The sequence below is a fragment of the Narcine bancroftii genome, chromosome 3 (genome assembly GCF_036971445.1).
Source record: "Narcine bancroftii isolate sNarBan1 chromosome 3, sNarBan1.hap1, whole genome shotgun sequence".
NCBI lineage: Eukaryota > Metazoa > Chordata > Chondrichthyes > Torpediniformes > Narcinidae > Narcine > Narcine bancroftii.
In genome coordinates, this window is record NC_091471.1 from 141,748,547 (window position 1) to 141,775,841 (window position 27,295).

General features: G+C 40.3%; 1 long non-coding RNA gene across 1 annotated transcript; it reads right to left on the bottom strand.

Annotated features, from left to right (window-relative positions):
• Positions 1-12,201: 12,201 nt before the first annotated feature.
• Positions 12,202-13,845, bottom strand: LOC138757634 (uncharacterized). Its single transcript, XR_011353773.1, has 3 exons — positions 13,734-13,845; positions 12,876-12,951; positions 12,202-12,547 (listed from the first exon to the last, which is right to left on the bottom strand). It is a non-coding gene; the product is annotated as an uncharacterized lncRNA (long non-coding RNA).
• Positions 13,846-27,295: the final 13,450 nt, after the last annotated feature.

Genomic DNA, 27,295 nt, shown 5'->3' on the forward strand with positions numbered 1-27,295 from the left:
ACTGAAAAGAAAGTAAATTGCTTTAAGGTTTATATATTCATGCAAGTGAAGTAAGTACTGTATAGTATTTTTGTCTTTTAATCTGTTTATTCTTCATGCAGGCATATTAGTTAGGCATTGTAAGAATAAGTCTGAAGCCACCGGAAAATACACTTATCCGGCATCTACCAATCCTCATAGTTGCTGGATACCAGGGTTTACTGTATATCTGATTTATTGATGTGTAATTATGGAAGGAAACTACCTTTTTGGTGTTTGAGACTATGGGTTTGGTTGGTGCTGTGGGAATGGTGTTGATAAGTAGGTGGCACACACTACAGCCAGAGTTTGCTGATAGTGAAGGGAATGAATATTTTATTTGGTGTACAAATCAAGCTGTTTGCTTTTTCTTAGATCATATGAAGTTTCTCAAGAGATGCCAGCACTGCACACATCCAGGCAAGTGGACAGTATATTGTCATATTTCTGACTCGTGCCTTGTAGATGGAGAAATGAGGAGGTGAATGACTTCCCACAGGAGAATCAGCTTCTGACCTGACTTGCACTTGTAAAAACACTTGCACACAGATGCTGATCGAAGTGATCTCCCAGTCTGCATCCAGTCTCTCTGATGTAGAGGAGACCACCATTGGATGCCGTAGATGACCCCTGGAGATTCACAAGTGAAGTGTTGCTTCACTTGGAAGGATTGTTTGGGGCTCCAAATGGTGGTGAAGGAGGAGATATAGGTGCAAATGTAGAATTTCCTGTGGTCAAAGGGCAGACTGAGAGATTGCTACATTCAGCATCTTAGCTCTGTCTGCCACAATAGGGATCTCCCAGTGGCAACCCATTTCAATTCTGTGCCCCTTTCCCATACTGATATATATGTCTGTGGTCTTATGCACTGCCAGACTGAGACCACCCAAACTGGAGGAACAACACCTCGTATTGCATTTGGGTACTCTCCAACTGGATGGCATTAGCAACAACTTCTACGGTTTCCTTTAGCCCCCCCCCCCCACCCCGTCTCTCTGCTTCCTCTATTCCTCTTTCTTCTCTAGCTCTCTCTCTCTCTCTCTCTCTCTTGCTTTCCCTTTCTCTCAACATCCAGCTTTGGATTCACAGAGCCACTCTTCCCCTGATCACTTTTTTCCATTCCTCTCCTGTTTTCCTATCCATGTCCATTTATCACCTTGTAGCACTGTCAATCCACCACATTAGACTGAGAGTCAAGATTAGTAGGCTTTAATCACCTTAAGACACCAACATATCTCACATGTTGCTGGCCCAGTTCCAAGGCAGGTACTGAGGGAGGAGTTTGGGCATAACAGCCTTGATGGGGATTTCTGGGGGGGAGGAGTCACAGGTATAGGGGCAGACCAGCCAATACAGTACCTACATACAGACAGTTCTAATAGCCACATCTTTAGTTTGTTGGTCTGTGCTCCTCCCCCTACCCATTCTTACCTTCTTCCCCAGCCTTTTAATTTAGGCTCCTGCTGGCTTCCTTTTTACCTTGAGAAGGGCTCAGTCCTTTACCTCCTATGAATGCTGTGAAATGTGCTAAGTTCCTCCAGCATTTTTGAGTTTTTACTATAATCACAGCATCTGCAGACTTAGTGCATCACTCTGACCTGCACTTTCTGACACTGTAGCCCAGTGATCCCCAAAGGAAGTTGAGAGGGGGGACCTGGACGTGGCAAATTAATTGACTGCTAGGGGTGAGAGTGGTTCTTGACAGATATAGTCATTACCGTTGCATGAATATTTCTGACCACTCATCAATCCTTGACTAAATGTTGCCTAAATCTTGCTGCATGCAGATGGGGAATGGCGTTCCGAGGAGTTTCACAAATGCCGCATCTTCTTTATTGAATGAGATCAGCAGATACTGTTGATTTATGGGCAATTTGTATAGTCAGTCAATAGTGATCAAACTCTCTTTGACTGGACTTTAGAACTTATTTGATTTTGTGGCTATTGCGCTATTTGTGAGACTCACGGAGTTAGAAACCTTGAAGATAAAAAGATTAATGTAAGATTATAAGACTTGTAATTTAATTAAAATCTATAATGTTAAATATAAGTGTTGCCATTGAAGTAGAACTGTCGACACTGCTAATATTTTTGCTGTGGTCTTACTTGGATTGTATCTCTGTTACCATGGTTATTGATGCTGCGGACTGCTTTTCACTGAAGAAACCCCATGACAGCTCAATTTGTAAATCTTCAGTTCACACATTTTATATTCATTATTTTGGTGAGTAAATTTTACTCTGCTCAAATTTATCAAAAACATTTGTTGAATTTTGATGTTCTGTGCACCATCTTGACCATATATGTGTGCCATTATATTGTGCCATTTCCCATATCCCTCTCTCCTTTCTCTGTATGCCGGTGAATTTGCACAATCATGCCATTGTTTCTAATGCTTTTATCTTTCTGCTCTGCATTTTCATCAGATTTCCCTTTATTTTGCATTTTTTAAAAACAATTCTGCCAAGAAAACCACAAATATCCTGAATCTGCAACTGATGTTCCTGAAATACCTCCTGAAATAAATAATGTTGTATTTAATATTTTCCTGCAAAATATTTCATATTTATGACTGAAGAAGAGCAATACTAAGATCACTGATTAAGCTTGTGAAAGGATATTTTACATCCTTTTACAGAGCCACTCTTCCCCTGATCACTTTTCTCCATTCCTCTCCTGTCTTCCCATCCATGTCCAATTATCACCTTGTAGCACTGTCAATCCACCACATTAGACTGAGAGTCAAGATTAGTTGACTAGAAAGGATGTCACTTTATTTTATACGTTTATTCTTATTCTTTTTGACTTTACTATTCCTTCTGCTTTTTTGAAACAGTTTCTCATTCTTTCATTGGGCTTGTTGACAATTTTGAGTCACGCAGATAGGAAACAATACCCCATGGTGGCCCCGCTTACCATCAAGTACCATCCATACTAATCCCATTGACCAGCACTTTATCATGATCCATCCTTTTCATGCAATACTTCTGATGTATCCATTGAGCAGTGTACAAACATACTTTATAGCAATGAGGTAATCGTACAAAATTAATTTAGAGTAGGTTGGTTGATGAATAGATCATGATTTAAAAGAGAAAAGCAGATATCCTATGGCAACTTATGTGCATTTTATTAAAATAAACCTTGGAGATTTGCAAGAAATTTTAAAGTAAACTTTAAAAAAATTGGTTATTTGTGCATTTAAATTAAAACGGGAAATGTGAACAATCATTGAGATTCAGCCAGTTTATTTCTGTATCAATAATTCAATATATAAAACTGATTTTTATTAATTCTTTGGTGCTTAAGTCAACAAACTTTTCATTTATCAGTAAATCTGTTGTGATTTTGAATGAGCCACACAGAAACTGGAATGCTAGATGTAAAAGCAGATATTCTGGAGGAGACCTGGTATGAGACTTTCTCCTGGAGAATTTCTCAGTGAACTCAAAATACATCGATATTTTTGTACTTCCCAAGCATAAAGATAACAACAGGTAATTAAGAACACTTGCAATAGACAAAATTGATACTTTACCTCAACATTTTAAGATTGACAAGGGATTTTGTAGAATTACATATTTACAGAGGGAACACGTATTAACTGCCAAGATCAAATTTATTATTATCTGACTGCACCAGGTAAGCAGTGTTTCTTCGGACCATGGTGCACACACAAACATACATAATATATTCCTCACACAACACATAATAATCTAGTACATACATATTTATTTTATTTTTTGATGTATAAATATTTGGAGTAAATTGCTTGTTTCATTAATAAGAGACATGAGGTTACAGGATACTGTTCAATCTCTCAGCCTGTGAGAAGAAGCTATTTAACAGTCTGGCAGTCCTGATTTTGGTGCTCCTTGACCTCTTTCCTTATGGTAGTGGGTCAAAGAGCTTGAGGGATCATCACTAATTCTTTGAGCCCTAACAAGTAACGTTGTCAGAGAATGTGATCAATAGAAGAAAGGGAGACGCCAGTGATTTTCTTGGCTGTTTTAATGGTCCTTTGTATTGACACTCAATTCAGTCCTTTGCAGCTACTTTAAATACAATGATGCAGCAAGACAGGACACTCTCAATTGTGCTCAAAATGTGGACTGGTAGTCTTTCCCTCCTCAACCTGCTTAGGAAGTGTAGGCACTGCTGCACCTTCCTGACTCATGTGGAGGTGTCGTGAGTCCAGGATAGGTTGTCTGTTAAATGCACACCAAGGAACTTTGTGCTCTCCACTCACTCCACCATGGAGCCACTGAGGAGAGTGGTCAACTTTTATTCTTCTGAAGCCCACAAACATCTCCTTTGTCTTGTCCATATTTGTTGTTCTCATACCATTTTACAAGCATCCCAACCTCCTCTCTGTAAGATGATTCATAACTTTTGCTGATGAGGCCAACTACTGCTGTATTATCTGCAAACATGATGATTCAATATGAACAAATCTGACAGTGCAATCATGTGTCATCAGTGTGAACAGTCCCTGAAGTGCTCAGTGTGATGGGACTTGAGATTTTGTTATCAACCCAGACGGATGTACTCTTTTGGTTCAGAAAACCAAGATCCATTTTTAGGAAGGGGTGTCAAGCCCCAGCGAGATAATTTATCCACCAGCCTCTGAGGTATGATCGTGTTGAACACCGAGCCATAGTCAATGAACAACAGCCTGCTGTATGAGGCATTATTCTATAGGTAGGCCAAAACGGAGTGGAGGGTTAAAGCTAAAGTATAATCTATGAACTGATTTGGATGATAGGGAAACTGAAACAGATTCAGTTGCTGGAAGGTGGGATTTGATGCAATGCATTGCCAGTCACTCAAAGCACTTCATGATGGTTATTCACACACTTTTGTTGGGAATATGGACATCCAAATCAGCCTAATTTTGAGAAATGACTCTGAAGACAATGCTAATTATTGAAGCAGGTATCCTTGTCCTATATTGAAGACTGGATCTAGTTTGTTTAACTGACTACAACCTCCTTTTTTCCTATCTCATACCTAATAATCCCTAACATTTCAATGTACCTGTATTTTATTCCATTGTTTTCTGGTGGATGGATGTAGCCTTGTTACATCACAATATTAAGACTGTCAAGTTCAATGGAGTTCATGAAATTGGGCAGAATAGAAAGGGAACAAACAACCTGGTTAAGTCTGAGGTAGGACCCACTCAGAAAGATGAATACAATGGCCAGAAAATGGAGTATGAATCAGGAATGAGAAACATCCCCTCCTGTATTTTTTTGTCCCCTTTCCAATCCAACATTCCACCCATCTCATCCCCTTCCCTCTTTGGTTCTTACCTTTTTCACCCCCATTGGATTCTTCCCCTCTCTTCCACCCTCACCTCTACCTTTGTTTCCATCTGGTCTTTTATTATATGACAATTATCACCTTTTCTTATCAGATACCAGCACTGGCAGACTTTGTCTCTATTAATCATCCATCAACCCTGCAAGATTCATCTTCCTCCCTTTGTTTCTCTTGCCTCTCTCTCCCTTTGTGTGGCATCTGCCAGTTAACTGCTTCTGCCCATCATCCTTTATCTCTTCCTGTTTCATCAATTAACCACTGGCTCCCGTCCAACTGCTCCCATCTTGTCCTATATCAGCCATCTCTCCTCTCCTCTTATCTTGATGAAGACTTCCAGCCTGAATCATTGACAATATTTTTTCTTCCACCGATGACACGTAACCTGTTGAGTAAGTCCATGTTATGTATCTCTTCTTTTGGAGCATTTTAGGGAGTATCTTTGCTTCCCAGATTTAGTTGTAAAACACAAAAGTCTGAAGACACCATGGTTAAAGTAAAAACACAATGCTGGAGAAACTCAGCAGGTCAAACACTGTATTTTATATAGCAAAGACAGAGATACATAAGTTTTGGGCTTGATCTCTTTGTCAAGGTATGATGCCCAGATTTAGATTCATGAACCAGATTAGCTGGCTTAGCACTCATGCAAAGCAAGTCCCTTAGTTACCCTGGACTTTTTACCCTTTACTGACCCCCCCCCCCCACCCACCCCACTATGCAGCCCAATAGCCTTTGATGCCCATATCCTGACTTCTCTGATCATTTCAGGCCTCAATCCTCCTCTCGCCTTCTGATTGCTCCCACAGTCATGCAGGAATAGAGAATTAGTTGGGCATTTGCAGAAAATAATGTTTAGAACTTCTTGGAAAGAACTGAAAAATGTGATTGCCTGCATCACTGTGCAATGAACTCTGCAGGTTTGATGGCCTGGATGACAACCTCCTTTCCTATAATAAATCATCATTTAAAATCTTTTTTTAGATGCTGGGATATTAGTTGGACCAAAATGAGTCTGTACTGCCTTTATTTTTGAAAGTCTGTTGCCATTCCAATATATGTCAATTGAAATCTCGATCATTTAAAATTGTTTTCTTCTAATGTAATTCCATAAATGCATTGAATTATTTGTAGCCGGTTAGGCGCCATGAATATAATAGCAAGGCAAATATTGATGAAAGCAAAACATTTATCTGTTCAAAGAAAATATTTTAAAAGTCTGTACTTGAGCATGAGAGACATACAATATGCCAATTTGACATTCTGAGCCAGATGGAGCACACCAAAATAGAATTTTTAAGATCTTGAATCTGTTTGTTTCAATCTCCAAGAATAAGTGGTGTCAAAAGCATTTGTTCCATAATGTGCTTTTCTTTGGTAATACATTTGCAACACAAGCAAACGTGACTCAATCTTCTATGAATTAAATTTACACAAACTTATGATTGAGACAAATTGGTTTTAAATATCAAATGAAGGTAACACTTTCAAATTATTATTCAAAGAGCTGAGTTTTAAGAAAACAAGATGAAGTGCTTTGTAAATAATGAAAATGAATTTTAATGACTGCAAAATATCAGCTGTTTCTTTTGGCAATCATTCATTGCCACTTGCATTCATTTGAGAGGACTAGATTTACATTCCTTTGATAGGGTTTATGCAATGCAACATCAATCATGGAGGTTTTAAATTAAGATTGCATAGCACATTTCCTTTAAGTGCATCTAGAATTGAGCCCTATAAGGTTTTGTCTATCTGTTGAGATTTTGCTACAAATAATTAACAGGGAAGTGCTGGAGGCTGGTCCTTTTATTTGAAAGCAAGTTGATCATGTTTTTTTCCAAAGCATTCTAAAGTTAGCATGAACTTAGAATGAAGTGTTTTAGACTGTTCTGTGGGATTTGTCTGGAGGTAAAATTTGATGACTAATTTGGTGTCACAAACTTCTCCAAGACCAAGTTCATGATTTTTCACCTATTTTTGTGAAAACCTTATTTGATGCAAATGGCATTGTCCATTTGAACAGGACACAGAACCAGAAACCCTCAGATAAAATTCAATAATTTGCATTGAGTACAAGAGAGTAAATGTCTACCATGGTATTGTATCTTCAATTTTTAGTACACTAATGAATGTGGGAAATATCTTACAAAATATCCTTAACATGTATGATATGATGTATTAATCCTAAATGAATGCATGTACAATATCACCTCCTTGTACAATCAACTTAGTCTGTTCTTTCTATATTATATTTTGGATTGCAATTAGTTCATTAGTATTATTCTTCTATTAAACTTTGTTGTTGTTGTTCATTCTTCATAGTCGAAGATGACCATGGCTTCAAGGTCAAATGGAAGATTGGTGGCTGGTGAGGCCATTTTGGGCCCTGAAGGCTTGCCCACATGTGGGACACGAGTGGGTGGGTGCTGTCGTGGCAGTGGATGCTGCTTGGGCCTTGTGCACAGCATGCTTTCGTTGTGCCTCAATGATGCACCTGACTTCAGCTGCACTGGCTCCTGTGGTGATCTTGCTGTGCCAAGCTAGACGGTCTGTTGAACTTAATCATCTTATGGCAGTCCTTGAATTGGCACATCTTAATAGACTGAACAAATGCTTATAGACTAGAAATAAACATTATTTTACTTTTAGTTTGAAGATACTAATATACATTCTAGTGCATGTTGTAGGAGAGATAACTACGTAAGGGAGATAAGAGATAAATATATTTCAAATTATTACCATTTAATATTTACAATAATGGATTTTGAATCAGTTTAGGAATTTTTCTAAATCTGAATGATTGCATGATTTCTACACAGCAAAGCTATTTGATATTGTTTTAGCTTTTACTCCAAATTGCTTTTGTGGAAGCTCAGTTCAGATTCTACTGGGAGTTCTTGGTTCAATATAAATATATATCCCAAAAGACATGACAATAATTGTCCTCAGCATCAAGGCCTGAAAAAAAAAGATAGTTGTAGGAGAGATATCAAACAAAATATGGTACTGAGTCGCAAAATAAAATATTTGGGAAAATAACCAAAAGTTTGATCAAGTCATCTGGTTTCATAAGAGAGAATTGAAAAGTTTAGGAAGGGAGTTCCATAAATTCGGACCTTGGTACCTGAAAAAACAGACACCAGTGAAGAACATTTATATTCAGAGATGATCATGAGTGCAAGATTGCACATATTAAAATGATCATGGGGCTAGGAGATGGTTAGGATTTGGAAGGGTTGAAATGTGGAGGGATTTGAAAATTAGGAAGGAAATTTAAAATCTATCCATGGCTCCATAACTTCAAGCTTCTCTCACCCTATAATCTTCTCAATATCTGCATTCCAGCATTGGTCTTTTGATCATCTCCAAGTAGACATGTTCTCCACTCTATAGGTGTCAAGGCCTTAAGCTCTGGAAACCCATTCTTAAAATCTCTGCTCTGTCTTCTGAGACCTGCTACTTTCAACATTTGCACTTGTATCTTACATTATCTCTCAGGATAAAGTTTTGTTTTATATTACTCCTGTGTGATGCATTTAAAAATCTTTTCTGCATAACAAATAAAGCTTGTATATTATTGAGCTGTAGCTATTGCGTCAGGCAATGATTATGGTATCACATTCCTGATGTCCACTCCTCCCAGCATCTCCCATTCCACAAGATGCAGAGAGATTGCAAAATATAAAGTGATGAGGAATACACTTTCTACAAGAACAGGCAAGTTTTTGTTTAGTTAAGTTTGGCTGACATCATAGGTCAACAGAAATCATTTTGTTGTGCAAATGGCATGATAAAATTTAAGAGGTGAGTGGCAGATTATTGGGTCATCTATTTATAGCAATCAAAGTAAGAAGGGACAGCCACAATTGCTTTGTCACAGCCGAGTGTAAAGGTGGCAAAGATGAATGTTTCATCAGATGAGCTCAGAAAGGTGATATTGAAGAAGATGATGTATGTGACTTCATTGCTTATGTGGAAATGAGATACAAAGCTAGGTCTCAAGGTCAGATGTAATACAAATAAACAGTCTGATCCAATTGGGAAAATGCTAGAGAAGAAGTTTGTGTTGGAAATAAAGATGATGGACTTGTTTAAAATTAGTCAACTTTCTGCTCCCTGTTACATTTTAAACCTGCAACATTTGTATCTGAATCTACATCTTTCACTCTGTCTTCTCTTTTAAAAATGAAAGCAAGATCAGTTTTGCAAATCTTTTCTCAGTGTAGACTGCCAAATCCCAGTCTATGATATGATATAAACTTTGTGTCCCACATCTTGATGTTTGATTGTGCATAACCAACTTTCCAGGCTTGAGCTTTTCACCAGGGGCTCAATCCCAAAACCTTAGTTAGGTATCGTTATCTTTGCTATTATAAAGTACACTTGTTTCTCCAGCATTGTGTTTTTACTTCAGTCACAGAGTCTGCCCAGTTTTGTGCTTTACTTCCCGGTGTTTGATTATTTGTTTTGCTGGTACGATGCCATTCAGTGCTCTACTGTAGTGAATGAATATGGTTTGAAATAGGTGCTCTTGTGATATTACATGGAGTGGAGGGGCAACAAGATGGAATTTATTTTTGATTTGAGACAGTTAGCAAAAATATGTGGATTCAGGTCCTTCCAATGACAGAAGTAACCAATCTCTCAAAGCATTTCACCCCAAAGGGTGTAAATGCCACAGGCCAGGGGCCAGATGTCCATGGAGGTCTTCATGGTCATCTTCAACACCTCACTGCAGCAGTCCATCAGTCCCGCAGGTTTCAGGACAGCCACCATCATCCTGGTACCCAAGAGGGCAACACTAACAGGCCTCAATGAATTGCCTCAATGTGGCAATGACCTCCACTATTATGAAATGCTTCAAGTGTCTGGTGATGGAACACATCAAAGCGCACCTCATAGGAACTCTGGATCCATTTTCAATTTGCTTGTAGAAGAAACCATTCCACTGACGATTCTATAGTCTTGTCGCTTCACTATCCTAGCCCACCTGGAGAATGACACCTCATACGCCAGGCTACTGTTCAACTACTTCGGCTCAGATTTTAATACAATGATTCTCCAGAGCTTGGTGGAGAAGCTGACCTCGCTTGGACTCAACACCCCTCTCTGTAACTGGATCCTGGACTTCCTAACGAAAAGACCATCATGCTAAGCATTGGCGCACCTCAGAGCTCCACCTATGTATTATTTATCTGTGTACTCAGCCCACTCTTATTCATGTTACTGACCTATGACTGTGTTGTCAGATCCAGCTCCCACAGTGTCATCAGGTTTGCAGATAACTTAACAGTAGTTGGGCCTCATCAGCAGCAATGAAGAGAAGAGATGGAAAATGTCGTGAAATGGTGCGAGAACAACAATCTGAGTCCCGATGTGGACAAGATGAAGGAGATGATCGTAGACTTCAGGTGGACCAAGAATGACCACCCTCCACTATGCATCATCAAATCTGTAGTAGAGAGAGTGGAGAGCACAAAGTTCCTTAGAGTTCACTTAACTAGCGACCTATCGTGGACACTCAACATCTTCTCACTTGTCAGGAAGGTGCAACAGTGACTTCACTTTCTGAGAATACTGAAGTGGGCAAGGCTACCGGCCACCATTATGTCAACCTTCTAAAGGAGCTCAATTGAGAGCATCCTGGCTGGCTCCATCACAGTGCGGTATGATTGCTGCAGAGAAATTGATCAGAGGTCAATCTGCTAGACCATAAGAGTGGCAGAGAGAATCACTAAGTCTCCCTCTCTTTTCATCGATGTGATCTACTGGGATCATTGTCTGAAGAGGGTGTGCAAAATCATTGAGGACCTCTTCCACTCTGCACACAGTATCTTTCAGCTTCTCCTGTCCAGGAAGAGATTCAGGAGTATCAGAGCCAGCTCCACCAGGCTGAGGAACAGCTTCTTCCAATGGGCAGTGAGAATGCTGAACGACCAAAGGAACTACTCACACTAAACATCCGAGACTCTCATTTGGACAAAGCAAAATCTATCTATTTTTTTTATGCTTGTAGATATAATTCTTATCCTGCATATGTATTATTTGTTTTTGTGTGTGTTATGTCTACATGTTTTTTCATTGAGGATCGGAGAACTCGGTTTCCTCAGGTTGTACTTGTAGAATCAAATGACAATAAACTTGATTTGACTATTAAGTCTGAAAACTTTGCTCTTCTTGCGCACTGGTGTGATAGATGTCATTTTGAAGCAGGTGACAGGTTGAAAAGGTCTGCAAAAACTTCAGCCAGTTGGTCCCTGCAGATTAAGGAAGCAGCCAAGTTCTCTATTTGGGCCAGGTGCTTTCTAAAGGTTCATCCTATTGAAAGTTCTTTTCGTGTCAGCCTCGATGATTGCGAGCACAGATTCGCCAGGAACTTTGTGGGCCAGTGAGGATACATCTTTGTTTTCCCTAGAGAAATGAGCTTGGAAGGTGTTGAGCTAATCCAGAAGAGATGCTTCATGGGTATTGATGCTATTTCATGTTACCTCAAAGAATATGATGACATGCAAGCCCTGCTACAATTGCTGAATGCCTGTCTAAAACTCCAGCTTAGACTGGAATTAATAATGGCCTTCCAGTTGCCATACCTAGTCTTTCTGAGGGTCTCTGAATTGCCTGATTTGAATGCCATAGATTTGGTCTTCAACAGGTTGCAGATCTCATAGTACATTCATGGCTTCTGATCAGATTGTCTTAGTTGGGACACAATCAACCATATATTTTCCAGTGAAGTCACTCTCAACCATGGCACATTCATTCAGGTTTGTTGCTAAGTCTTTAAATGTTACCCAGTCGACTAACTCCAGAACATAATGAAGCAATGTTTTTTGAATATTTTATTTTTGATTTTCTCAGACTCACACAAATCCAAACCAACAGTGCATATAAACAGTAATATATTACACTACATTTAGAGCCCATTTTCCATGATTTTCATTTCACCATGAAGCCATTATTCTGCATCCCCAGACCAGCCCAGTGCAATCTTCTCTGCCGACCAGTCATCTTCGTTTTCTGCCTGGTGGAGGAAGGAGAAGCACAGTTCAATATCCCAAAGCATGGACATGGGATAGTATGATAGGTGTTCTTGATGGAAGTATAATATTGACCATGATGTTTGATCTCCCAATGTTGCAGATGTCCTGGAGGTAGTTTTAGAGCTCCTTCTTTAAATTAGCCTAATTGAAGTCTGCAATGATATCTGTGAAAGGATCAGGATATGTAGTTTAGTGTCTGTTGACCTCTGTCTTAGCTAAACATTTCTACCTCTTGTTCATTCTTCTATAAGTGGAGTGGTATTATCTAAAATAAAGCAAGCTTTAATAAATTAGAGGAACACTTTTTCCTCTCATAATAAATGCTGTTAGACCTACCAATTATTTTCAGCATTTTCAGCTTTGTTCAGAATTTCAGTATCCAATAATCTTTGCTTTTCAAAACCATACTGCTTTGAGTATTTTTTAACATTGTAGGTTTATGTGATTAATCCCTTTTGAGAATCGTATGATTGGTTCAAAACATTTTCATACCTCTTCACTGATGCCATGTTATCCTTGCCCACAAGTTAATATGAAGAGAAAACAATACTGTCAAATTGATCCCGTTCTATTAAAAAGTCAGAAAAAAGAACTTTCATTTAAGTTTTGATAAAAATTGTACAATTTCACACCAGACAATGTAACATTCAAATGTCAGCAACACAAAGAACTCAAGGAAAGCATTTTGTGATTTGTGTGAATGCAACATTGAAAATAAACATTACAGAGATTATAATTTGTCACATAATGTCCATTGTAATATTGTAAAAATAACTGAGCAATCAAAAAAAGTTTTAAATACTATATTTCCATATCATTCTAATTAAAAACAGAAGGAAGTTTAATCAAACAGCTTAGGAGAAAATTACAGGTATTCTGTTGAAGATAATGAGTACTAATTTTGGGTCCATTTTGTGAAACTTAAATATTGCAAAATGTTGCAAAATTATGCTTGATGTTTTCTTTATTTAGTTGTTGATTTCATGGTTTTCAAAATGCCTTCCTTTTCAAAGTAGAGGGGAGTCTTCGGTTTAAAAAGCAAACAGTTCAGTTGAGTTAAATTTCATCTCTTAATGGAAAATGAAAACAGATTTAAAGTAGCAGTCAACAAAGTTAGATCCACATCAATGACTAAACACAAAACAAAATGAAGAAATCAAATTAATTTCCCAATGGAAAAAATGCTAACTCGAGAAAACCTAAATACATGTCTTTTCTTTCATTAACAGATCTGTTGCCATAGTGAAGAATCTTGAAAGACCCTCAAACAACATGTACTGAACAATGTACAATAAAAACTTAAGATTATTATCAAAAATTGTCAAATATTTTGAAGTAAATGTCACCTACAATAATTGTATCCATTACATTTCTTGAATTTCCTCTCTTCTCATTTCCTTACACGGACTAATGCTGGAGAACACTTTTAAAGCAAATCTCTTGGATATCACCCTGAACTGAATGCCAGAAGACTATTATAATTAGTGGGAGAGGTTAATGCTGAAGACCAAATTACAATCTACGCAATGGGCCATCCAATAACAATCATGAGCAGGAAGGCTAAATGTTTTTATTACTCTTTGCCCGAGGATAGTAAAGCTAATTGCATCACTCCTTATTCCCAGTCAAGTCAGATTAGAGATTGATGCATGCATTGGATGATTTCTTGTGGAACTAAACCAGACCTTGTGTAATAGTGCACAAAGCCATTCAAATGTGATTATTTAAATTGGGATTAAATATATATATCTTTCAAGCTTAATTGTTTTGAAGTCTGCCATCATTAGACACATAATGCTGTCCCAAAATTTGCTAGATAATGGCATTGACACATAAATTAGTTATTCCTAATAACCTACATTTAAAAAAAAGATAAACCATTGAAATGAGGATGATACTGACAAGTCCTGCTTCAGATCTTGCAACAAATTCATTTATAAAGGTGGGGTTGAAATTTGTCTTTTTATGTGCTGGACATGCAGGGTTTCAAAAGCAGAGTTCAGTGTTTATTCTGTATCATGCATATGGTGCATGCATAAGAAGTCAAATTTTTAACCCATGTTGCTGGGTCTCATTTTCAAATTACATCTGGTTCCACTGTATCTACTACAGGTATCACACCTTGGCTCCTCCCCAGTTCTTGCCAGCTCTTTTTCTCTTTATATATAATATCTCTCCTTCCTACTTTAGTCTTGATAGAGTGTCTTGACCCAAAGTGTTGATTGACCATTTCCATCTATGGATGCTGTCTGATGCTGAATCCCTCCAGCTGCTTTTTGTTCACTGTATATTCATTCTTTTCTGATGGGCATAACTTTCACTGATTGGTACTAGCATTGAAAATCTTTTTAAAAAATCTTGTACCCTCTCCAGTGTTATAATAAAAAGAGTAAATGAAATCACACCTCAGTTTGAGACAAGGTTACCATAGCTACACTTTTTTTTTTCAATTTGGCCTTTTTAGAGTACAATGAATACAAAATACAATTTCCAAAAGTCCATGTATAAAGTAGCACATAGTTAACGGAGTAAATTATAAGATTTATTTGTATGCAGATAACCTATTAGTTTATATTTCAGGTCTCGAAAGATCTATGTTATCTGTGTTTTCCCAATTTAGCTCTTTCTCTGGATATAAATTAAACTTTCATAAAAGTTAAATTTTACAATTAATATGCAGGTGTCTATCTACAGTCAAGTTCCATTAAAGATTGTCAGAGATAATTTCACATATTTAGGGGTTAAAATTACTAAATTATTTAAAGATTTATATAAACTCACTTTTTCTCCTCTATTCGAGACTGTGAGATTGTCTTTTTCTAGATGGTGTCCTTTATCATTATCTTTAATAGGTCATATTAATGTTTCAAGTGATTCCAGTTTTCATCCCGAAGCCTTTTTTTTGATAATATTGACTCAAAAGTTTCTTCCTTTATTTGGAAGGACAACAATGAGTAAATTTCATTTACAAAACTTTTAGATTTCATTACTGGATGTTAATATTCATTATCTAACTTTTTAGATTTATTCTGACAAATTGTGAACAGATTTAGAATTGAAATCTATACACCAGTATTCAGTGTCCTCTTTATTGGGTACCTCTCTTCCATTTAGTTTTTTCAAGATCAATAAGGATATATCTAATCTAATACTCAGACATATATTGTGAATCTAGTTCCAATTTATGAAATATTTTAATTTAAAAAAACTTTGTTTTAGCTAGTGCTATCTCTCATAATTATTTTATTTGAACATCAATAATTGATTAATCCTTTTCTATATGGGAAATCAAAAGTATTATTTATTTTGCAAATTTATTTAAGGACAGTTGTTTAATGTCTTTTGAACAGCTGGCTAGTAAATACGACTTACCAAATATTCATTTTTTAGATATTTATAGATTAGAAATTTCTTAAATACCATATTATTGGACTTTCCATTTATATATCCATATATATAATATTTTTCAATGGAATCTTTCACAGAAAGTATTAATTGGAATTATATATGATAGATTATTGAAATTACGTCCAGTACTTCATGATAAAAGGCTTGGGAATTGGAATTTGCAAGACCCTTATCAGAGGATCAATGGGACAAGATTCTTAAACGTGAACACATCTTCAATATGTGCCTGACATTTATTAATACAATTCAAAGTGGTGCATTGTGTTCAAAGTGTAGCGTTTGCATTACACCATTACTCCCCATCCAGTGGCATGCAACATTGAAGTGGCGCTGATCTCCGGGCAATGCATATCGCCAACTGTGGGCTTCTCCTTGGAAGGGAAGGGGGGCCCTCGCCATCTTGTGTCAGATGACTGGGATGGTGATTTGGTCCATCCAACTGTGTGGTTGCTCAGCCCGCTACACCACCAACCCCCCCCCCCCCAAGAATCGCTGCCACCCTTCAAGCAAGTTACCATACTGTCTTTGGGTGGATGGCCTCTGTGTCTGACCTTGAGATCTGGGGCAGGCTAGTCTGAGTCCAGATGCGCTGCCTTGAGGCAGTCAATGGTAAATATGTCCTGCTGCCTACCAATGTTCAAGGTGCAAACGACACCATCGTGTTGCAACAACTTGAATGGTCCTTCGTAGGGGCATTGTAGGGGTGTCCCTTGCTGTTCTCTCTGCACAAAAATGAGTTAAATGCACTGCAGGTTCACCAGGATGTGGCAGGGTGAAGAACCGTGTCAAGAAGGTGGTGGAGGTTTCTGTCCACCCGTTTGTTCTCTCAATCGCTGGAGGATGTCTAGAGCACTGGATTGTGGGCCAGGAGGATTGAAGTGAATGTCCCTTGGGATGGTAAGTGGCGAGCCGTACACCAACTCATCTGATGATGCTGGTAGGTTTTCTTTTGGTGTGGTGAAAATTCCTAACAGCACCCATGGAAGTTTGTCCTACCAATTAGGACCTTGTAGTTGAGCTTTCAGGGTTGCTTTCAGGTGGCAGTGGAAACGTTCGATGAGGCCATTTTCCCGAGGATAGTAGGTCAAGATGTGGTGTAACTGGCTGCCGAAGAACTTGGCTAGGTTGGCCCAGAGCAAGGGCATGAACTGGGCCCCTCAGTCCATAGTGATGTGGGTCTGGACTCCAAAGTGTGCGACCTAAATGGACAAGAAGGCTCTGGCACAAGTCTCTGTGTCGCATGTGGGCAGGGGTATGGCTTCTGGGAAAAAAAACTGTCAATTACTGTGAATAATTGGCTCACGGGGAGCAGGCCGATGATGTTCAGATGCACATGGTCAAAACAGAGCTGCACCAGGTAGAATATCTGGAACGAAGCCTTGGTTTGCCTGTGCACTTTGGTGCATTGGCAGTCCAAACATGTCTTAGCTCATAGGGTTACATCGCAGTGGAGGCTGTTCCACACAAACTTGTCAGACAGCAGGTGGACCATGGACCTTATGGAAGGATGTGACAGACCGTGTATTTGGTCAACCTGGTGAAGGATGGAAATTGCTAAACTTCAGGCTGGTGATGGCAGTCCATTAGGCCTGGACTTCTGCATCCTCTGCTTGGTCTTTGTCTAACTGAGCAACCTTGAGCTCTCCTAAGGTAGCGGCGATAGCCAGTCTAGACAGCATGTCGGCAACCACATTGGATTTGCCTTTGATGTGGCGAATGTCCGTTGTATACTCGGAAATGTTGCCTCACCAACCACGTACCCGAAACCTGGGTGAGTGGTTTGTGGTCTGTGTAGGTGATGAAACCCTTCCTTCTAACATGTACTGGAAATGTATTGACAGGTACAGGGCCAACATTTCACAATCGAATGTGCTGAACTTGAGTTCTGGTGTCCAGAGATGTTTGCTGAAGAAAGCCAGGGGGCACCACTGTTCATTGACTCACTGCTCCAGCACTGCACTGATCGCTCTGTCTGATGCATCTGTTGTAAGGGCCATGGAGGAGGAAGAATCTGGATGAGCCAAAGATGTGACCTCTGCTAATGTCGCTTTTGTTGCTTGGAATGCTTCAATGGTTTTGTGTGTCCACTGGAGTGCCTTGTTGCCGAGTTTGTTGAGGTTTAATAGAGGTTGAATGAGGGTAGTTGCTCTTGGGAGGAAACAATGATAAAAATTCACCAACCCTAGGAATTCCCCTAGGCCTTTGATTGTGCTGGGCTTGGGAAAATGTTAGTTGGCTTCCGCCTTATCCAGGAGTAGTGTTGCCCCTTCGCGGGTGATATGGTGTCTCAGTAAATCAATAGTTCCCATGCCAAACTGGCACTTAGCTGAGTTCACCTTGAGACCAAATTCCTGCATCCTGTCGAAAAGGCAAGTTAGGTGCATCCTGTGTGTGCTGGCATCAGGGCTGATGATGAGAATGTCATGAAGATGAAATGAAGGTCCCTGCCAACCATGTCCATGAGATGCTGACATGTCTGGGCTGTGTTCTTTAGACTGAAAGGCCTCTGGAGGAACTCAAAAAGGCTGAAAGGTATAATAGTGGTCATTTTTGGGATGCCATTAGAATGCACCGGAATCTGATGGCACCCCTTGATGAGGTCCACCTTGGAAAAGATCCAGCAGCCCTGGAGCCTTGTGGCAAAATCCTGGATGTGTGGGCTGGGTATCTATCTAGGAAAGTGGTGTCGTTGAGTTGGCTGTAGTTGCCACATGGGCGCCAGCCGCCGGAGTTACATAGGAACGTAGGAAGTAGGAACAGGAGTAGGCCAAAAATGGCCCATCGAGCCTGCTCCACCATTTAATAAGATCATGGCTGATCTAATTTATGACCTAACTCCACCTACCTGCCTTCTCCCCATATTCCCTAATTCCTCTATCATGTAAAAATTTATCTAATTGAATTTTAAATATGTTTAATGAAGCAGCCTCAACCACTTGCCAGGATAGAGAATTCCAAACATTCACTACTCTCTGGGAAAAACTATTTTTCCTCATCTCAGTCCTAAATCTACTTCCCAGAATCTTGAGACTGTGTCCTTTCATTTTAGTTTCCCTGACCAGCTCAAAAAACCTTCCTACATCTATCCATACCCTTCATAATCCTATATGTTCCTATAAGATCTCCTCTCATTCTTCTGAACTCAAGTGAATACAATTCTAGACGATTTAATCTTTCATCATAAGTCAACCCCTTCATCCCAGGGATCAACCTAGTAAATCTCCTCTGGACCGTCTCCAAAGCCAGTATATACTTCCTCATATATGGAGATCAGAACTGGACACAGCACTCCAGGTGCGGTCTCACCAGTACCTTATACAGTTGCAACATTATCTCCCTACTCCTGAATCCAATTCCTCTAGCGATGAAGGCTAACATTCCATATAACCATATAACCACTTACAGCACAGAACAGGCCAGTTCGGCCCTACTAGTCCATGCCGTAACAAATTCCCACCCTCCTAGTCCCACTGACCAGCACCCGGTCCATACCCCTCCGGTCCTCTCCTCTCCATGTAACTATTCAGTCTATCCTCAAATGTAACCAATGATCCCACCTCAATCACATCTGCCAGAAGTTCATTCCACATCCATACCACCCTTTGCGTAAAGAAATTTCCCCTCATGTTCCCCTTATAATTTTCCCCCTTCAATCTTAAACCATGCCCTCTAGTTTGAATCTCCCCCACTCTTAATTGAAAAAGCCTATCCTATTTACTCTGTCCCTTTTAAAATCTTAAACACCTCTATCAAGTCCCCCCTCAATCTTCTACGCTCCAGAGAAAAAAGCTCTAGTCTGCATAACCTTTCCCTGTAACTCAAACCTTGAAATCCTGTCAACATTCTCGTGAACTTCTCTGCACTCTCTCTATTTTGTTTATATCTTTCCTTTAATTTGGTGACCAAAACTGTACACAGTACTCCAAATTTGGCCTCACCAATGCCTTGTACAATTTCATCATAACCTTCCTACTCTTGAATTTAATACTCCGATTTATGAAGGCCAACATTCCAAATGCCTTCTTCACCACACCATCTACCTGAGTATCAGCCTTGAGGGTACTATTTACCATCACTCCTAAATCCCTTTGTTGCTCTGCACATTTCAATAGCTACCATTTAATGCATATGACCTATTTGCCTTCTTAATAACCTGCTGCACCTGCAACCTAACTTTTTGCGATTCATGCACAAGCACTCCCAAGTCCCTCTGCATAACAGCATGCTTTAGTGTTTCACCCTTTAAATAATATTCAGCTCTTTTATTTTTCTTACCAAAGTGGATAACCTCACACTTACTAACATTGTACTCCATCAGCCAGACCTTTGCCCACTCATCCAGCTTAACTATATCTCTCTGCAGACTCTCCACATCCTCATTACAATTTGCTCTTCCACTCAATTTGGTGTCATCTGCAAACTTGGCTACACCACATTTTATCCCCTCCTCCAAGTCATCAATGTAAATGGTGAACAGTTGTGGGCCTTTGCCAACCTGAAAAACTCCCACTTACCCCGACTCTCTGCCTCCTGTCAGACAACCAATTTTTAATCTATGCCAATATACTTCCCCGGACTCCACTTTCCTGTAACTTACTGATAAGTCTCTTGTGTGGCACCTTATCAAACACTTTCTGGAAATCCAAATATACAACATCACCCTGTTACCCTCTATCCACCGCACCTATTATATCCTCAAAGAATCCTAACAAGTTTGTCAAACAAGATCTTCCCTTTCTAAAACCATGCTGCGTCTGCCTGATTGAACCCTTACGTTCCAAAAGTTTAACTATTTCATCTTTTATGACGGCTTCAAGCATTTTTCCAACTACAGACGTCAAGCTAATTGGCCGATAATTTGCAGTCTTCTGCCTACATCCCTTCTTAAAAAGTGGTGTGACATTTGCTGTCTTCCAGTCTGCCGGGACCTGCCCAGAATCCAAGGAGTTTTGGTATATGACCACCAATGCATCAACTATAACTTCTGCCATTTCCTTCAAAACCATTGGATGCATATCATCAGGACCAGGTGATTTGTCTGGCTTTAGTACCATTAGTTTCTCCATCACTACTTCCTTTGTAACAACTATTTTATCAAGGCCTTCCCCAACATTTGCATCCTTAACTCCTCACTTGGGCATGCTGGACATGACTTCCACCGTGAAGACTGACACAAAATATTTGTTCAATGCCTCGGCTATTTCCTCATTTTTTGCTACCAATTTTCCGTTCTCATCCTCCAAGGGTCCTATGTTAACTCTGGCCACCCTCTTCCATTTTATATATTTATAAAATATTTTGCTTTCTGTTTTTATATTTTGTGCCAATTTACTTTCATAATCCTTTTTCCCATTTCTTATTATCCCCTTTGTAACCCATTGTTGTCTCTTAAAGTTATCCCAATCTTCCAGTTTCCCACTGCTCTTTGCAGCTTTGTACACCTGCACCTTCAATTTTATACTCTCCTTTATTTCCTTTGTTAAACACGGTTGATTTTTCCCTCCCTTGCTGCCCTTTTTCCTGACTGGAATATATTTTTGTTGAGCATTACAAAATATTTCTTTGAAAATCTTCCACTGTTCCTCAATTGTTTCATCAATTACCCTATGCTCCCAGTCCACTTTGCCCAATTCCTCCCTCATCCTATGGTAGTCACCCCTGTTTAAGCATAATATATTAGTTTTAGATCTAACTATTTCCCCTTCCATCTGAATGAGAAATTCAATCATACTATGATCGCTATTTCCCAGATGGTCTCTGACTATTACATCATTTACTCTACCTATCTCATTGCACAACACTAGATCCAGGAGAGCATTTTCTCTTGTTGGTTCTTTAACATGCTGCTCAAGAAAGCTATCGTGGATGCATTCTATGAAGTCCTCTTCCAGACTCCCACAACCAACTTGATTTTCCCAATCTATGTGGAAGTTAAAGTCCCCCATGACTATTGCCGTATCATTATTACATGCCTCACTTATCTCTCTATTTATTTCCTGTGCCACTAAACTATTATTATTTGGTGGGCGATAGATAACACCCACCAATAATTTTTTCCCTTTGTTATTCTTTATCTCTACCCAAACGGACTCAACATTATGCCCTTTAGATCTTATATCATCCCTCACTATTGCCTGGAGCTCATCTTTGATTAAGAGTGCAACTCCTCCTCCCATACCATCCTGTCTATCTCTTTGCACCACCTGATACCCTTGAAAGTTTAATTCCCATTTATGGTCACCTTGTAGCCATGTTTCCGTGATGGCTACCAAATGATAGGCATGGGTACCGATTTGCGCCTCAAGTTCACTAACCTTATTTCTAATACTGCGGGCATTCAGATAAAGTGCTCTTATGATCTTTGTCCTTTTAATATCTAGTGACTTCTGTAACCTTTTCTTTTGATTTTTCTGCCCACTATTTTTCTTTGTAATTTTCATTGACCCGAAAACTGACTGCACCATCTGATTTTTTACTTTCTCCTCCCAACATTACTTTTCCTATTTTACTTTTCCTGGCCATTTCTTTATCTTCCCTACCCTTTTCCCTATCACTCAGGTTCCCATACCCCTGCCAAATTAATTTAAACCTTCCCCCACTGCTGTACCAAACATACTTGCCAAAAGGTTGACACCTTTTGGATTTAGGTGCATCCCGTCCTTCTTGTAAAGATCATGCCCTCCCCAAAAGAGATCCCAATGATCCAAGAAGCCAAATCCTTGCCTTGTACACCAGCACCTCAGCCACATGTTCATTTTCCTTATCCTTACATTCTTTTCATCACTTGCATTTGGAACAGGTAGTAATCCTGAGATCACCACTCTAGCGTTCCTGTCTTTCAACTTTTGTCCCAGCTCACTGTAATCCCTTTTCATTACCTCCTCCCTTTTCTTTTCAATGTCGTTTGTAGCCACATGTACCAAGACATCAGGCTGCTCTCCCTCTCCTCTCAGAATATTTTGGAGCCGATTTGTGATATCTTGTACCCTTGCACCAGGGAGGCAGCACACCATGTGGGTATACCTATCTGGCTCACCCCTGACAATGGAGTCCCCAATAACCACTGCATTTCTCCTTTTCTTTTTCTTTTGCACCACTCTGCCAGGCTCATTGCCTTTGACCTGGTGCCCATGGCCATCTTCTGTCCGGTCATCTCCCTCAGCAGAATCCAACACAACATAACTGTTGCTGAGTGGGATGGTCACTGGTGTGCTCTCTGTTTTTCTCGCTTTTTTCTTTCCCCCCCTGACGGTTTCCCACTTACCTGACATGGGTTTTGGAGTATTTATCACCCTGAAAGTTAAGTCAATTAACTCCTCACTCTCCCTTACAATGTACAGCAGGGACGCCAGGGCTGTTTGAATGGCAGATGGCTCTTGGCTTGAAGGAGTTTGTCCTGCAGGAGGCGCCATGCCCGTGCATAAACTGGGGGCCTGGTGGTCTCGATGTGGTGCTCCACGCCATGTGCTGGTTTAGCGTCGTGGAAGTTGGGCACCAACAGTGACAGGTACTTGACCGGTAGGAGGGCATATTCATTACGGTCCAGAGTGTGGATTCCTAATAGCAGAAAGGAGCATTGCCATAGAGTGAGAGGGTATGGCTGGAACATGGTAGCATTGACCAAATGACATCTGTTCATGTCCACCAGGAGTTTGTGTGCCCAGAGGAACCCTAGTCTGAGTAGGGCTTGTCCCATAGACATGATCGTACACTTCCAGTGGAAAACCGTGTCCACAGCGTGGATTGTGACCAGGCGGGTGCTGAAACTCGGAATGGAGGAACTGTTGGCTGCCTGTAGGGGAAGGCCCATGGAATTGTGCTTGAGTTCGAAATACATCGGCAGAATGAGGCTTATCTCTGCACCTGTGTCGACTTGGAAATCCCTCTTTATTCACTGGTCCCTGAGGTAAAGTAGGCTTTTATGTGTGCCAACCACTGAAGCCACTATCAGTGGCCGACCTGTCCATTTTCTGCCACTGCGTTTGACTTGGCATTGGGGAATGAGCATGGAGGGACGCACCACCAGGTGTTATGGCCCCATCTGCAGTGGTAGAATCAGTAGTTGGTGTGTTTGACTGCTCGTTACATTGCGGCTGGGCTGCAGCTACTGCTGAGGGGGCTGAACCAGTGGTGCTGACGATGTAGATCGGTTGCACATGGATGCAGCTCTATTGCGGGGTGCAGAAATGTCTGTCTGCTTCTTTTGCTACTTGGTGTGGGGTGTTGAAATCCATGTTGAATATTGCTGAGGAAACATGCACCAGAGGAACATAGCCTCGAACAAGAAACAGTTTGTGTGTCTGTCTGCTAACGCCAGCATTTTATGCATGAGCTCGGAGTGGTTTCAGGATGGGGACAGCGCGTTCGTGTCGGGTGAGCTCCAGGGAATTGAGGAGAAATGCTGTAATGGTTCGTACTTGTGCTCCACAGGAGGATTTTCCACATGGAGCTTACTTTTTCCTGAGGTAGTGGCATCCAGAGTGGTGACGATATACCAGAACTTGGTATCCTCCGAGACAATGCCTTTGATCTGGAACTGTGACTCTGTCATTTGTAACCAATTCCTGAGCTGATTTGCCCAGAAGGGTGGTGAATGCACGTCACAGCGTTGGTCGCAGCCGTTGTGACTGAAATGGTAGTAGCATCCTGCATTTTGTCATGTTCGAGGTGGGAACCATTGGGGTCACCACTGTAGCATCTGTTAATGGCAGGCTACTGAAATGAGAGACATCCACATAGCACAAGGTGAACCAGTACCTGAACTTTATTTTTGAATTCCTTGTGCTCCTCGAGGAGACCACCCACTTCCTGTGAGAATCTTGCTGGCCTTAGGAAATAACATTAGCATGTCACAGCATCACTCCCCATCTAGTGGCATGCAACACGGAAGCGGTGCTGTCCCCTGGGTAACGCATGTCACCAACCGTGGGCTTCTTGGAAGGAAGGAGTGCCAGCGCCTTGTGTTGGACAACTGGGACAATGATTCGGCCTGTCCAACTGTACTGTTGTTCGGCCCGCTACATGTCCAAAGATAAGCTGGCTTGTATCTTTTCTAATATTAAATCTATTTGTGACAGAGGCAAATCTGAGATTGCTACATTGACAGATATGTTTTGGTCTTGCAATCCTTAGAAATCTATTAGAAAGAATTTTTTAATATCTTTTCAACTGTATTTGAGGTGGAGCTACGACCAAATCCAATAACTGTTCTTTTTGGGGCTATTGAACCAGACAGAGGGAGTTTTTCTGTAGCTGTGCAATGGGTTGTGGCCTTTTCTACATTGTTGATTAAAAGAGTCATCTTATTCAAATGTAAATACTCTAGACCTCCAACAGTCATGTTTTTTAGATTGAAATGTAGGGAAAATTGCTGAAAAAAAATTAACATAATTTCTGCCCATGTGGTCATTCACACAGGGCCTCTTTTTAGACTGCACATACTTAAGTGCAATTGTCCCAATCGTTGGACGTGCAGCAGAGTGAGTGACTGACAACAAATTTTTTCAGTATGATTTACACTGCAGGCTTCCTCCAAAAAGTTGTAAGGGTTCTGCAGGATACACTGCGGTGCAGGAATTGACTCCAATTTCTTGCATATTCCTTTTTAGACTGCTCACGTAGAGGCAAAATTCCATGATTGTGTCGTTACATACCTGCAGTCTAAAAACCACTAATGTTTTAATAGTTTTCTCATATTATGTCCTGTTTAAGTTCATAAAAATAAGAAATCATGCATTTGATTCATCAGTGAAATTTGAAAATACGTGGTGACCTTTTATGTCTTATTTTCATTTGATGTAAATGTTTTTAATGTGATTAAATGTTCTCATTCTTACAAATGAGATATAGTCTTACCTTTGTATTTATTTGTAAAAACCAATAAAAGAAAGATTCAAAAAGAAAGAAACCACATAGTTAACTGATGAGTAAGGAATGATTTATCAGTAAATGAATCATTACTTCACAATATTGGTATTCCAATTCACTTTAAGTGCCCATTTGGCAAGTAATTTGATACAGCCTCATTTTTTTTGTATTAAGATGTACCTCACATTTAGCTATGTTCAAACTTATTTGTTGACTATATGCAAAATATAATTTTATAACATAAAATGATTATTAAGTTTGCTGTTGTTTTAAGTCTCAGCATCACATTGACACCACATGTAGAAATATAAGTTAATATAATTTCTACTTATTTGAGGAAGGAGGAGGGAGAAGGGATGAGTGTGAGAGTAGTTTGCTGTTCTCTGTGTCAGATGTGGGAAATCACGGAGTCTTCTAGCCTTCCTGACGTCCATATCTGCACCAGGTGTGCTGAACTGCAGCTCCTGAGGAATCATGTTGGGGAACTAGAGCTGCAGCTCGATGACCTCGCTCTGGTCAGGGAGAGTGAGGTCGTCATAGATAGGAGTTACAGTCAGGTGGTCATGCCAGGGCCACGGGAAGAGGACAGGTGGGTCATGGTTAGGAGAGGGAAGAGGAATAGTAAGGTGGTAGAGAGGACCCCTATGGCTGTGACCCTCAACAACAGGTACTCCTCTTTGGGTACTGTTGGGGGAAATAACCCAGCTGGGGAAGGCAACAGTGGCTGTGCCTCTGGCACTGGATCAGCCTCTGAGGCTCAGAAGGGTAGGGAAAGGAAGAGGAGGGCAATAGTCATAGAGGACTCAATAGTCAGGAGTACAGATAGGGATTTCTGTGGACAGAGCAAGGAGAACTGGATGGTGGTTTGGATGCTGCTGTTCAAGTCCAGGACATCCTAAAGGGGGAAGGAGATGAGACAGAAGTCATGGTACATGTAGATACCAACGACATAGCGAGGAATAGAGAAGAGGTCCTGAAAAGTGAGTACAGAGAGTTAGGTAGACAGTTAGAAAGAAGGACCATAAAGGGAGTAATCTCGGAATTACTGCCTGTGCTACGCAACAGTGAGAGCAGGAATAGAATGAGATGGAAGATGAACGGATGGCTGAAGGGGTGGGGCAACGGGCAGGGATTCAAGTTTGTGGATCACTGGGACCATTTTGGGATAGGTGTGACCTGTACAAAAAGGATGGGTTTCATATGAACCCCAGGGGGACCAGGATTTTGGCGGGGATGTTTGCTAGGGTTACTCAAGAGACTTTAAACTAGAATGGCTGGGGGGAAGGAACCAAATGAAGGAGAACAGCAAGGAGAAGGTTAGAATGCAATCAGAGAAAGCTTGTAGACAGTGTTTGAGGGGGGAAAGGCAGGTGATAGAAAAGGGGGATGTTCTATATAAAGATGGACAGAGGTCGATTGCAAAAGATCATAAGAGAGTTGTTGGTAAAGATAGGGGCCTACAGGAAGTAAAAAGTGGGAAATCTCTAAAATGCATATATTTTAATGCTAGGAGCATTGTAAGGAAGGTGGATGAGCTGAAGCTATGGATTGACACTTGGAAGTTTGACGTGGTAGTGGTTAGTGAAACATGGTTACAGGAGGGATGTGACTGGAAGCTAAATATTCCTGGATTTATT